Raw genomic sequence first — 10,911 nt, forward strand, 5'->3', positions numbered from 1 at the left:
GAAATAATCAATTTAAAGTCTAATTAAGAATATGGAACAAAACTCAAAGTTTGAATGACCAGTTTCTGCTAAGGAATAAAGTCCTATTTACAGATTCTGTGTCCTTCCCTGCTGAGGCTTGTGTTTCATGATTCTGTCACATGCCCCCAGCTGTGGCTTACTGGGCATTTAATCCAAAGGTGACCCATCTCAGGCAGGCCAACAACCTTGATGTTGGAGAGACTGGGGTTGGCTAGCTATGAGAGCCAATAAGGGCCCACTGTGGACCAGAGCCAAAGTGAGGGTATGAAGAAACCCAGTGGTAAAAAGAGGAGGACAGAGTGGACAGACTCACAGGGAAGAAGTAGAGAGACCATTAGTGAGAGCTCATGTGGCCTCTATTGAAGAAAGGGACAGACTTGCTCTGGATGGTTCTCTAGTCCCAGGACATGTGTATCCTTAGAGTCAGCTACCTTTTCCTTGAGATAACCAACTCAAGTGGATTTCTTTAAAGGGATTTAATGCAAACAGCAGCTGTGTTTCTAATTACTACTATTATTTCTAACCAGGAAAGGACAGTTTTGTTATTTTAAAAAGTTTTAGCACATCTACTGGAAAAAATGGTTTTAGAAGAAAGCATGAATCTAGATTTTGTGTGGTCTGAAGCTTGTACAGATTAGGTAGCTATTTTTAAGAAAAATAATTCCAGATGACCCATACAAAATAGGTACAGAGCCCTAGAAGAGGAGACCCATGTAGGTGAGGAGACTTAAAGCCTGAGCTTCATTAACTTCACAGTAACTTCAACTTCATTTAGGAATGAACTCATGATCCAAAGGGGCAGTTTGAGCTTAGATACTTTTGTCTCCAACAACAACCATGTTTAATTTAAGTAAAAAGTGCCCCCTGCCAAAAATTACATTACATCATCTTCATGCTTTATTTCAGTGTTTTTAAGCTTTAGCAAAAGAACTATTTGTGGGCATGACTGGTACTTTTTAAAGGATGAAATAGATTAGGAAAGAGAAGAAAACATCAGGGTGCATCACAATAACATCAGGAAACTATTGTTCTGTGAGACTTTTCTTTCAGTTTTATACATATAATGCCAGTGATTCTCAGAATCTCTTCATAGCCTTAAAAATAGATAGGACCTCCCAAAGTTTTTGCTTATGTGGAATATATCTGTTGATATTTGCTGTATTAGAAATTAAAACTGAAGGCAGCTTGGTTGGCTCAGTAGTTTAGCACCACCTTCAGCCCAGGGCATGATCCTGGAGACCCAGCATTGAATCCCACATCAGGCTCCCTGCATGGAGCTTGCTTCTCCCTCTGCCTGTGTCTCTGCCTCTCTCTCTCTCTTTTTCTCTTTCTCTCTTTCTCTGTGTCTCTCATGAATAAATGAGTGGAGTCTTAAAAAAAAAAAGAAATTAGAACTGAGAATTAAAAAAAATATATAAAATGAAATAATTATTAAATTATTTTAATAATAAATAAATATATAAAATACAAATAAATAGATGTATGTATATATGAATAAAATATAAATATAAATATATAAAGCACTTCCCAGACAAGCAGACCAATGGCTCGGACTGTCCTCACTGCCCAGATGCCAGTACCGCCACTCTGCCCCGTTTTCCTAGCAGCAAGTCGTATGTTAAGGCCAATCCTCTTGCAGAGCAGATTCCATCTTGTGTTGATGGGACACATTACACACTATAACTGGTATGTGGAAGGCAGAGAGGAACTTTATAGAACTCAGAATCAGGAAAATTTGCAGCACGTCCTTGTAAGCAGCTGGCCAGTTGATCCTCCTAGGTCTGTGTTCTAAGTCATTTTCACGAGCCGTTATCATTTGAAAGAGCCCATGTTCATACATATTGTCAGGCTGGGTGTTCTGTTTTATAACTTTTTTTTTTTTTAATAAGCAGTAAACCTTTTATACCCTGAAAAAAAAAAAAAGAAATAAAATAAAATAAATTAAATAAATAAATAAATAATTTATTAATAAATAAATAAATAAATAAAATAAAAAATAAATATATATAAAATAAAATAAAAAATTATATCTATCTATATTTAGTCAAGTGTAGTGAGAAGGAGGAAAGAGTAGAACAAAAAGTTCAATCTGTAACTGACAGTGAACAATCATCTGAGATAACTCACTACCTTCGGGCCAGCCTGGAATATATTAGTTTATTGGGACGCCTGGGTGGCTCAGTGGTTGAGTGTCTGCCTTTGGCCCAGGGCGTGATCCTGGAGTCTGGGGATTGAGTCCCACATTGGGCTCCCTGCATGGAGCCTTTCTCTCTCTGCTATGTCTCTGCCTCTCCCTCTGTGTCTCTCATGAATCAATAAATAACATTTAAAAATATATATTAGTTTATTAATTTTTATATTAATAGCTGTTGTGGTCACTCCAAGGAGGCAGGATGAGCCCAACAGTTGTCACAATGAATGGGGTGTTTAGGTGATGACTACCACTGAGAGTCTCTCTTCTCTTGCTTTGGCTTGCAATCTGGCTCTGCTGCCCACTGCCCAGCACGTATTTTGAGCTGCTGCCAGCTGAGGAGATTGCCCTTTGAACTGTGCTACTTTGTGCTGCATTTGCTTGTCCTATCAAGCCTCTGTTATATAGATGTGACCAACCCAAGTGGAAAGTTTTGATAATTAGCGTTTAGGGCCTGGATTGAGGCCCTCTTTGAAGTAGGCCCGGATCATATGTCTCAGCCTTTGCCAGATGCTACCATGCTGGAGGACCCCTTGACTACCTGGGGAGCCTCTGGGGATCAATAGAGGGAAGAGCAATGGGAGTTTGAACACTTTCCAGACAATATCATCATCATTGCACAGGAAGGAGCTTGCTGGAGAGTTGCTGTTTTCCATCCCTTACTGGGACATCCTTATTAAGGATGGACACAAGGAATTGGCACAATTAGCTATACTACAGGCAGTCAGCTTAGCGCTGGTCCCTGGCCAACAACTGACCCCATCTGCACATTTTAACAGGTACTAGGGCTATTCGTTGCCAGTGGTCAGCCATCTGGTCCAGTCAATGGCAGCAACAATTCCTTATCCAAGACTACATCCTTATGGATAAAGACCTCTGGAAATCTATTGCTAACAGACACCCAAATTATAAACCAAGGTCACACATATCTCTGTACATACTAAAACCTCAATATGAGGGTTCACCAAAACACTTCTTTGCAGTTCCAAACTTTACTGATAGTGACCAAGGCACACATTTCACTTTGCCAAATACATGTGCCAGGTCCTTGAATGAGGTCTTCAACTGAGCTCCCTACCAGACTCAGGCTACAGGTTGCACAGATAGTAGCTTAGCTGTTATGAGTTCAAATTCAATTAAAGGAATTGTGGCATTTTCTGTCATCAGTCAAATATCAGGGGTGAATTTTAATAATCAATCCAACTGGAGCACCTGGGTGGCTCAGTGGATGAGCAACTGCCTTTGCTCAAGTCGTGATCCCAGGGTCCTGGGATCGAGTTCCGCATTGGGCTCCCTGCATGGAGCCTGCTTCTCCTACCTATGTCTCTGCCTCTCTCTCTGTGCCTCTCATGAATAAATAAAATCTTAAAGAAAAAATAATCAGTCCAACTTCATTTTTGATATTTGAGTGCTGACATCTTTCAATCTCTCCTCCTCATGTTTCCATCTTGCCCACATCTGGGAAGGCAGTAAGAAAGCTCATGAGCTCCTTCCCTTGGTGCCAACAAAAAATTCAGACCACATAAGATCTGGCCCATATTGAGGGAATGCTTGATCCAACCCCTCCTCCTAACCATCATAAAACTCCAAGCCGGTCACCTCTCCCTGATTTCTCAAGCCATTTATAAACTATCTTGAGAATCTGCCCTGCTCTTCCCAGAAAGCCTCATTATGTGAGTAATAAATTGCTTTATGCCCTTTTGGTATAAGTGTGATGCTGAGCCAAATTTTGGGTGTGGGATCTATATATCTCCAAGGGGTGACCACAGCAATACAATAATAAACACATTACATGTTAAGTAAATTAAAAATTAAAAAATTAAATATTTTTAAAAGCAGGAAAACATTCAGTGAGAAGAATGGAATTTTTTTTTTTTTACTTTTCTTCTTTTTGCAAATCTCTTTGATGTCTAGTTTAATAGAAGACACTTTGATTCTCATATTCTTCATTCAGTTTATTGCAATGTGCTTCTGCTCACCTTTCTTTAAAGTATTTAAAGAAAATTCATCCTCACTGTTAAACAGTTGGAAAGAGGAAGAGAATTTTAATAATGCCTTTAGATAATCGTAGCTATTTTTGACACTGCCCCAAACTTGACAAGTGATAGTTTCCTAGGTTGCAACATGGAACCTGAAACCATATTATTGTACTTTTCATTCTCTGCTACATTAAAATCCATCCTGAATTTTTAAAAGATTTTATTTATTTATTTGACAGAGAGAGGGAGCAAACACAAGCAGAGGGAGTGGCAGAGAGCAAGGGAGAAACAAACTCTCTGCTGAATAGGGAGCCCAATACGGAGCTGAATCCCAGGACCCTGAGATCATGACCTGTGCAGAAAACAGGCAACTGACTATGTGCCTCTCCATCTTACATTTTGAATGGATCTTTTACCCATGCATTTTTTTCAACATCATGCATTGATCATTTGGAAAATATTGATTAACTGAGTTATACAAATCTTACAAAAGGTGACACATTTCATTATGTAGTATAAAAAAAATCCTCTTTGTTAATATGACTACAGGTCTTATCAGAAAAATCTTTAAATGGGAAACTATCAAGTTCATACTGGTGGGTACAAGTATTCCAAAACTTTAATTTTTACTTGCAAATTCAAGTTGTATCACTGCCAACAAATACTGTCAATCATTGTCCTTAAAATGACAGGCTCACTTCATTCATTTTGGAGGAAGTGCCTGCCAAATATTCAAGTGTGAAAAATGTAGTTTTTCTGTTAGGTGTTCTTTCAGAAAGTAAAAAGGGTTCCCCATGAAAAATGCAGCTAGTACAGTCTGCAATTCAAACAGTGGTTCAAATTCTCTTCTTGGACAACCATTGGATGCAGGATGCAGCAGAATGCTTTATCCATACTCATTTCATACATAGGATATTAAAAAGATGTGTATACAAGAAATAAGATTTGACATAATGAGTGACTTTGTACTGCGTTATCAAGAATATTCCCTTTTTAAGATTATTTATGTATTTATTCATAGAGACAGAGAGAGAGAGAGAGAGAGGCAGAGACACAGGCAGAAGGAGAAGCAGGCTCCATGCAGGGAGCCCGAGGCGGGACTCAATCTCAGGACCCCAGTATCACACCCGGGGCCAAAGGCGGTGCTAAACCACTGAGCCACCCAGGCTGCCCCAAGAATATTCTTACATGATATTGGCTTTTAAGACAATCGCCAGTGCATGGAGATGAAGAATGCCACCATGACATACAGTTTGGTGCCTCTGCCTTTACTGATACGGAGGCACCAACAAATTTACTGCCACTGTTTTTCACCATAAGTCAACACAGTATTTAAAAAAAAAAGTCAACACAGTACAAAGGCAAATAACATCTGATGTTCAGAGGCAGGTGATAAGAGGTTGTAAGCTGAAACAGTATTCTGGTTTTTGTTGTTAAAAGATTTATTTATTTATTTTATAGAGAGAGAGCATGAGTAGAGGGAGTGGGAGAAGAAAGAGTCCCCTCTGAGCGCAGAGCCCGATGTGGATCCCATGAACCATGAGATCATGACCTGAACTGAAATCAAGAGTCATATGCTTAACCAACTGAGCCACCCTGGCACCCATGATATAGCATCTTTATTTTTTTTAAGATTTTATTTACTTACATGAGAGACATAGAGAGAGAGAGGCAGAGACATAGGCAGAGGGAGAAGCAGGCTCCCTGTGGGGACCCTGATGCGGAACTCAATCCCGGGCCCCGGGGTCACGACCTCAGCCCAAGGTGTACAGTCTCCTACATTTGGAAGGTACAAGTGGGCACAAGTGGTAAAACCCTAAAGGATGCTCCCCTATGCGTGTGCATTTCTGTAGGAGAGCAGAGCACATGGAGACCTTGCTGTGCCAATTCCACCTGCGGAGGAATATAATTTTCTGTTCTTTTTAAACTGCTGCCAGATGGTCGGCAACATCCATTAAAATCTTTACACAAGACTCCAGTTCATTTGGAGCTAGGGGGAGCTAGTGAATCCAAGTCAAATGAAAAACCAAGAGGTATACAACTGAATCGAGAAAGCATCTGTCCTGGGTTGAATAGGGTCCCTACCCTGCCAAATCCACGTCTGTCAGAAACCTATGAATGTGACTTTATATGGAAGTCAAGTCTTTGCAGATGGAATCAAGTTGAGATGAAGTCATAGTAGATCTAGGTAGGCCCTAAATTCAGTGGCTGGTGTCCTTCTAAGGAGGGATATTTGGAGACAGAGATGCAGAGACCCAGACACAGAGAGAGGAAGGCCATGTGGCCGTGGAGGCAGAGACTGGAGGGACGCAGTGCCCCAGCCGCCAGGAGCTAGAAGAAGCAAGGAAGGTTTACCTACAGGTTTCAGAGGCAGCAAGACTCTGCTGCCACCTTGGTTTCAGACTTCCAGCCCCCAAACTGAGGCAATTGTACAAACCACCTTTGTGGACCTTGGTTACAGCAGGCCTCGGAAACTAAGACAGGATCTTACAAACCTTCTGTTTGAGAAAATTTAACATCAGTAATTGTGAAGAGTTCTTGGACATCTTTAGGCCTAAAGGTGTGCATTTGCTGGAAACGTGGCCTTGGGGCTGTGACTGGTAATTAAAGATAGCAGTTTTAAAAAGGTAAGAGTGAAAACCCATGTCATTTAAACCAGGAGGCCTTAGAGATGTGACCTGTGTTTTTCAGATGCAGGCCACTGGTTCCCTCTCCCTAGGAAGACACAATTTTCCCACACAATTTTAGGAGACCCCAGAGCAGGACCCTGACTGGGGTGAGGCAAAGGGGTGACATGCGTGTTCCCCTCAATGCTGCACCCCAGGGCTGGCTCTTACACCACCTTCAGCTGTGCCCCAGTGTCCCCAGTGTGCACAAACAGAAGGACATACTGTGAAACCATATCGAAGACACCCTGGGTAAGACTTCCCTGGTGGGCAGGTGGACTCTGCATTTCATGAAACTCTCCAGGTGACTCAAAGGATGGTCCAGGTGGTGCTGGTGGAAGGGGTCACAGCCAGGCCCAGGAATATGATTAAAAAAATATATATATATATATATATATATTTGCTTTTTGCCTTATGCCTGCTATGTTCATATGGGTTTAAAATGCAAAGACTCCAAGGGATGTTAACACAGTCTCACACTTTGCAGAGGAAAGTGCTGAGAAGCTAGAGAAGTTGGACATGGCAAATGAATTAAAGACCAGAAAGTCAGGACAGTAAAGGATGCTTACATTTGAATAGGCAGATCCATAGAGACCAAGGGTAGATCAGTAGTGGCCAGCGGTCGGTCGGTCGGGGAGAGAAGCATGGGGAGCGAGTGTTTAGTGGGTACGGAGTTTCCTTTTGAGGAGATGAGAAGCTTCTGGAATCTTTGATAGGTGAATGGATAAATAACCCCTCATTACAACATGAGGTGTTACTGAGTGCTAAAAAGAAGTGAACCATCAAGCCATGGAAAGACGTGTTGGAAATTTAATTGCAAAGTGAAAAAGCTCATCTGGGTGGGCTCATCTGTGGGATTCAAGCTCTACAACGATGTTCCAGTTGCCGTGGAGGAGGGAGGTGGGAGCGATGGCTCTGAGCGAAGCCCAGAGGATTTTTAGGGCAGTTAAACTGCTCAGCTGGATACTGTAAGGGCGGATGCAGATCCTTATAAACACGTCCAAACCGACGGGGTGACAACGGCCAGAGTGGACCCCAGTGTAAGCCATGGACCGAGGTGGCTCTAATGCCTTGGTAGTCTACGTGAACAACCCCAAACCTAAGCCAGAGTCAGTGCACCCAGAATCCCAGAAAACCAAATTTAAGGACAAACAGCCAACTCATCTAACCCAAATAAGGCAACTACTCAAGCTACCGCTCATCAAATCACTGCTTTGCTCTGCTCGTTGTCTTCTCCAGAAGGACCTTTCCGCCGCCTCCTGCCCACGGAGTGCTCCTGCCACGGAGTGCTCCCGGCCACTCTCTGCCTGATTCAAATGACGCCTGCTCAGATGATCCTCGGACTTGTAACGTGCCTCAGTCTCTTACTGGTCACCGCGGGCAGGTGTGCGCACCGCAGGGGCAGGATGCTGTGATGGGGGCCACCCAGCTCGGCTCGGCGGAGCTCAGACGAAGTCTCAGGTTGGTCTGTCCGTCCTCCTGAGCCCACAGACACTTTCTCTGCCCACCTAGGGTGATGTGGCGCTTTATTTTCCTGCACCTTGCAGTGTATCCCTTGATACTTAATTTTAGAGGCGTTTCCGCATCAGCACATCCTTCCTGACTGCGGTAGAGTCTTACAGCAGGACACACAGGTTTGCTACAAAAAGCGCCCAATTTAGCCCGTGCAATTGATACCGCAGGGAACTCTCGGAGCATAATGGGAATTTCACACGTGCTTATGCGTGATTTCCTTTTCAAGAAATGCCAGGTGACGCAGAAAGCTGCTGGCTGCTGCACGGAGCCACCGCAGGACCTGTGAGCTGCAGGCAAGTGCACACCTCAGGCCCCCTCTGCAGGCAGGTGCACACCTCAGGCCCCCTCTGGGGGCTCGGGGTCTCGGGGACGTGGCCCTTGCAGGGAAATGTCACGCTCCAGCCAGAAGAGAGCCACCCAATCTGCATTTCACTTTTGCAAACCAAACGCCCCGAGCCTCTGTGTCTGGCTAGCTCCTGCGGAAGCACCGGAACGGTGAAGTCACAAGTGGTTGAGACATTTAAAGAGACACTGAAACTTCGCGGATGCAAGAGAACCACATTTCCTTCTGACACTTAAAGGGCGTGGGAGGACCTGATTAACACAATGGGGAGAAAAGTAACAAAATTGTGAGGCCAGGAGGTGGCGCCTGGCACACAGCTGGGGGCCTGGCAGCCCAGATGTGGCCTCCTGGAGAAGTGAGGCTCCCCCAGCCATGGGGATGGGGTGGGTGACCTGGAAGCAGGGCCTGGCACGAGGGGGAGGATCTTAGTGACCCAACAGTCCAGACCAGAAACCGGAAGAATGACTTTTTGCCTCTCCCACTCACCCCCCAACAAACGCTAGAGATTCACAGATGCCTTGGGCTGTCCAAGGAAATGGACCCCAACCCAGGATTCAGACCAAAAAAAATCTGCATTATAAGCAGCATCGTGGAGATCCTGGTGTGGGCGTGACCCTGAGGTCGGGGCTATAATGATTTTTGATGAAACCAGCACATTTTACAACTTCAGGTTTGAGCACATTAATAACTAGAATCGAATCTCAGCTCTCCAGTTCACACAAGGCTTTCAGTCAAAGGGGGGTTTTTTGGAGACTCAGAATTACCTTTATAAAAAGGAGGAGGAGTCAGGCCAGCCCACCACCAGAGCCTTCCGTTTGCAAAGCACAAGAAACAATGTTTTCAAGGAACAAAGTTTGTTCCTGGGCTCCAGGCAGCCCCCCTCCTAGTGCCCCAGGTCAGGGCCAGACCAGGCCTGGGTTACCTGGATAGTTCTCCCAACTTGAGAACCAGATCACCTGGGAACCTGCTGCAAGTGCAGTTTTGTGGGCTCCCACCCAGACCTATGGGTTGGGAGACTCTGGGGTGGGGTCCAGCAATCTGTGTTTTAACAGGGGCTGCTGACACTGAGAACCACTGAGCTACCTCGACCAGGCCCTAAAACCTGATGGCATCCTCAGTGTCCAGCGTCTCCATCACGCAGCTGAGCGAAGGAGGGAGGGATCACAGATGATGGGGGGTGGGGTGGGCAGGCCTGTTTCTAACCTTTCCCTCCAGGCCGGCATAACCTGGTCCTTGGGGCTTGCCTGTTTCCTGCTTCTCTAAATAGCCACCCCCCACCCCCCACTCCCCAGGAAGTTTATCTGAGATCAGATAAACTGCATCAGGGCCCTCTCTGCCAAGTAAATACATCAAATCTTAAACAAATAAAATAAACAGAATGCTTATCACTTACTAACCCACTGCATCAAATTAGAGGGGGAAGTTATTCCCATCACAAAGGGATTCCCCATTTTTCAAAAGGGTCCCTCTTTTTTTTTTTGGTGTTCAATTTGCCAACATATAGAATAACACCCAGTGCTCATCCCATCAAGTGCCCCCCTCAGTGCCCGTCACCCAGTCACCCCCACCCCCCGCCCACCTCCCTTTCTACCACCCCTTGTTCGTTTCCCAGAGTTAAGAGTCTCTCATGTTCTGTCTCCCTTTCTGGTATTTCCCACTCATTTTTTTTTCTCCTTTCCCTCAAAAGGGTCCTTTTAAGAAGCAGCTTCTCCCCGCACCCTCACAGACTAACATGCCTAACAGAGGGAGAAACCAAAGGCTGAAGTGTTCCCGCTTGCTGCCTATTAAATAGAATTAGGCACGGCGATCAATGTAATCTGCCATTATGATGCTGAAAAAAGTATTTTTTTTAGAAAGATTGTATTTATTTATTCATGAGAGACACACACAGAGAGAGAGGCAGAGACACAGGCAGAGGGAGGAGCAGGCTCCATGCAGGGAGCCCGACGTGGGACTTGATCCCGGGACCCCGAGGTCATGACCTGAGCCAGAGGCAGACGCTCAGCCACTGGGCCACCCAGATGCCCCTGAAAGAGTATTTTTATGTGTTTCTCCCTCAACTCCTTTCACCAGTTATGTGTTTTACTTCACTGGGAAGGAAGCTAAAGTGCCAGATTATTCTGCTAGATTTTGGCCACAGGGAGAGGCAGGCGACTGGCAGAAGGGGCAGACCCCAGGACTCTGACTCAGTCTCCC

Source organism: Vulpes lagopus, chromosome 11, assembly GCF_018345385.1.
Source record: "Vulpes lagopus strain Blue_001 chromosome 11, ASM1834538v1, whole genome shotgun sequence".
NCBI classification, from domain to species: Eukaryota; Metazoa; Chordata; class Mammalia; order Carnivora; family Canidae; genus Vulpes; species Vulpes lagopus.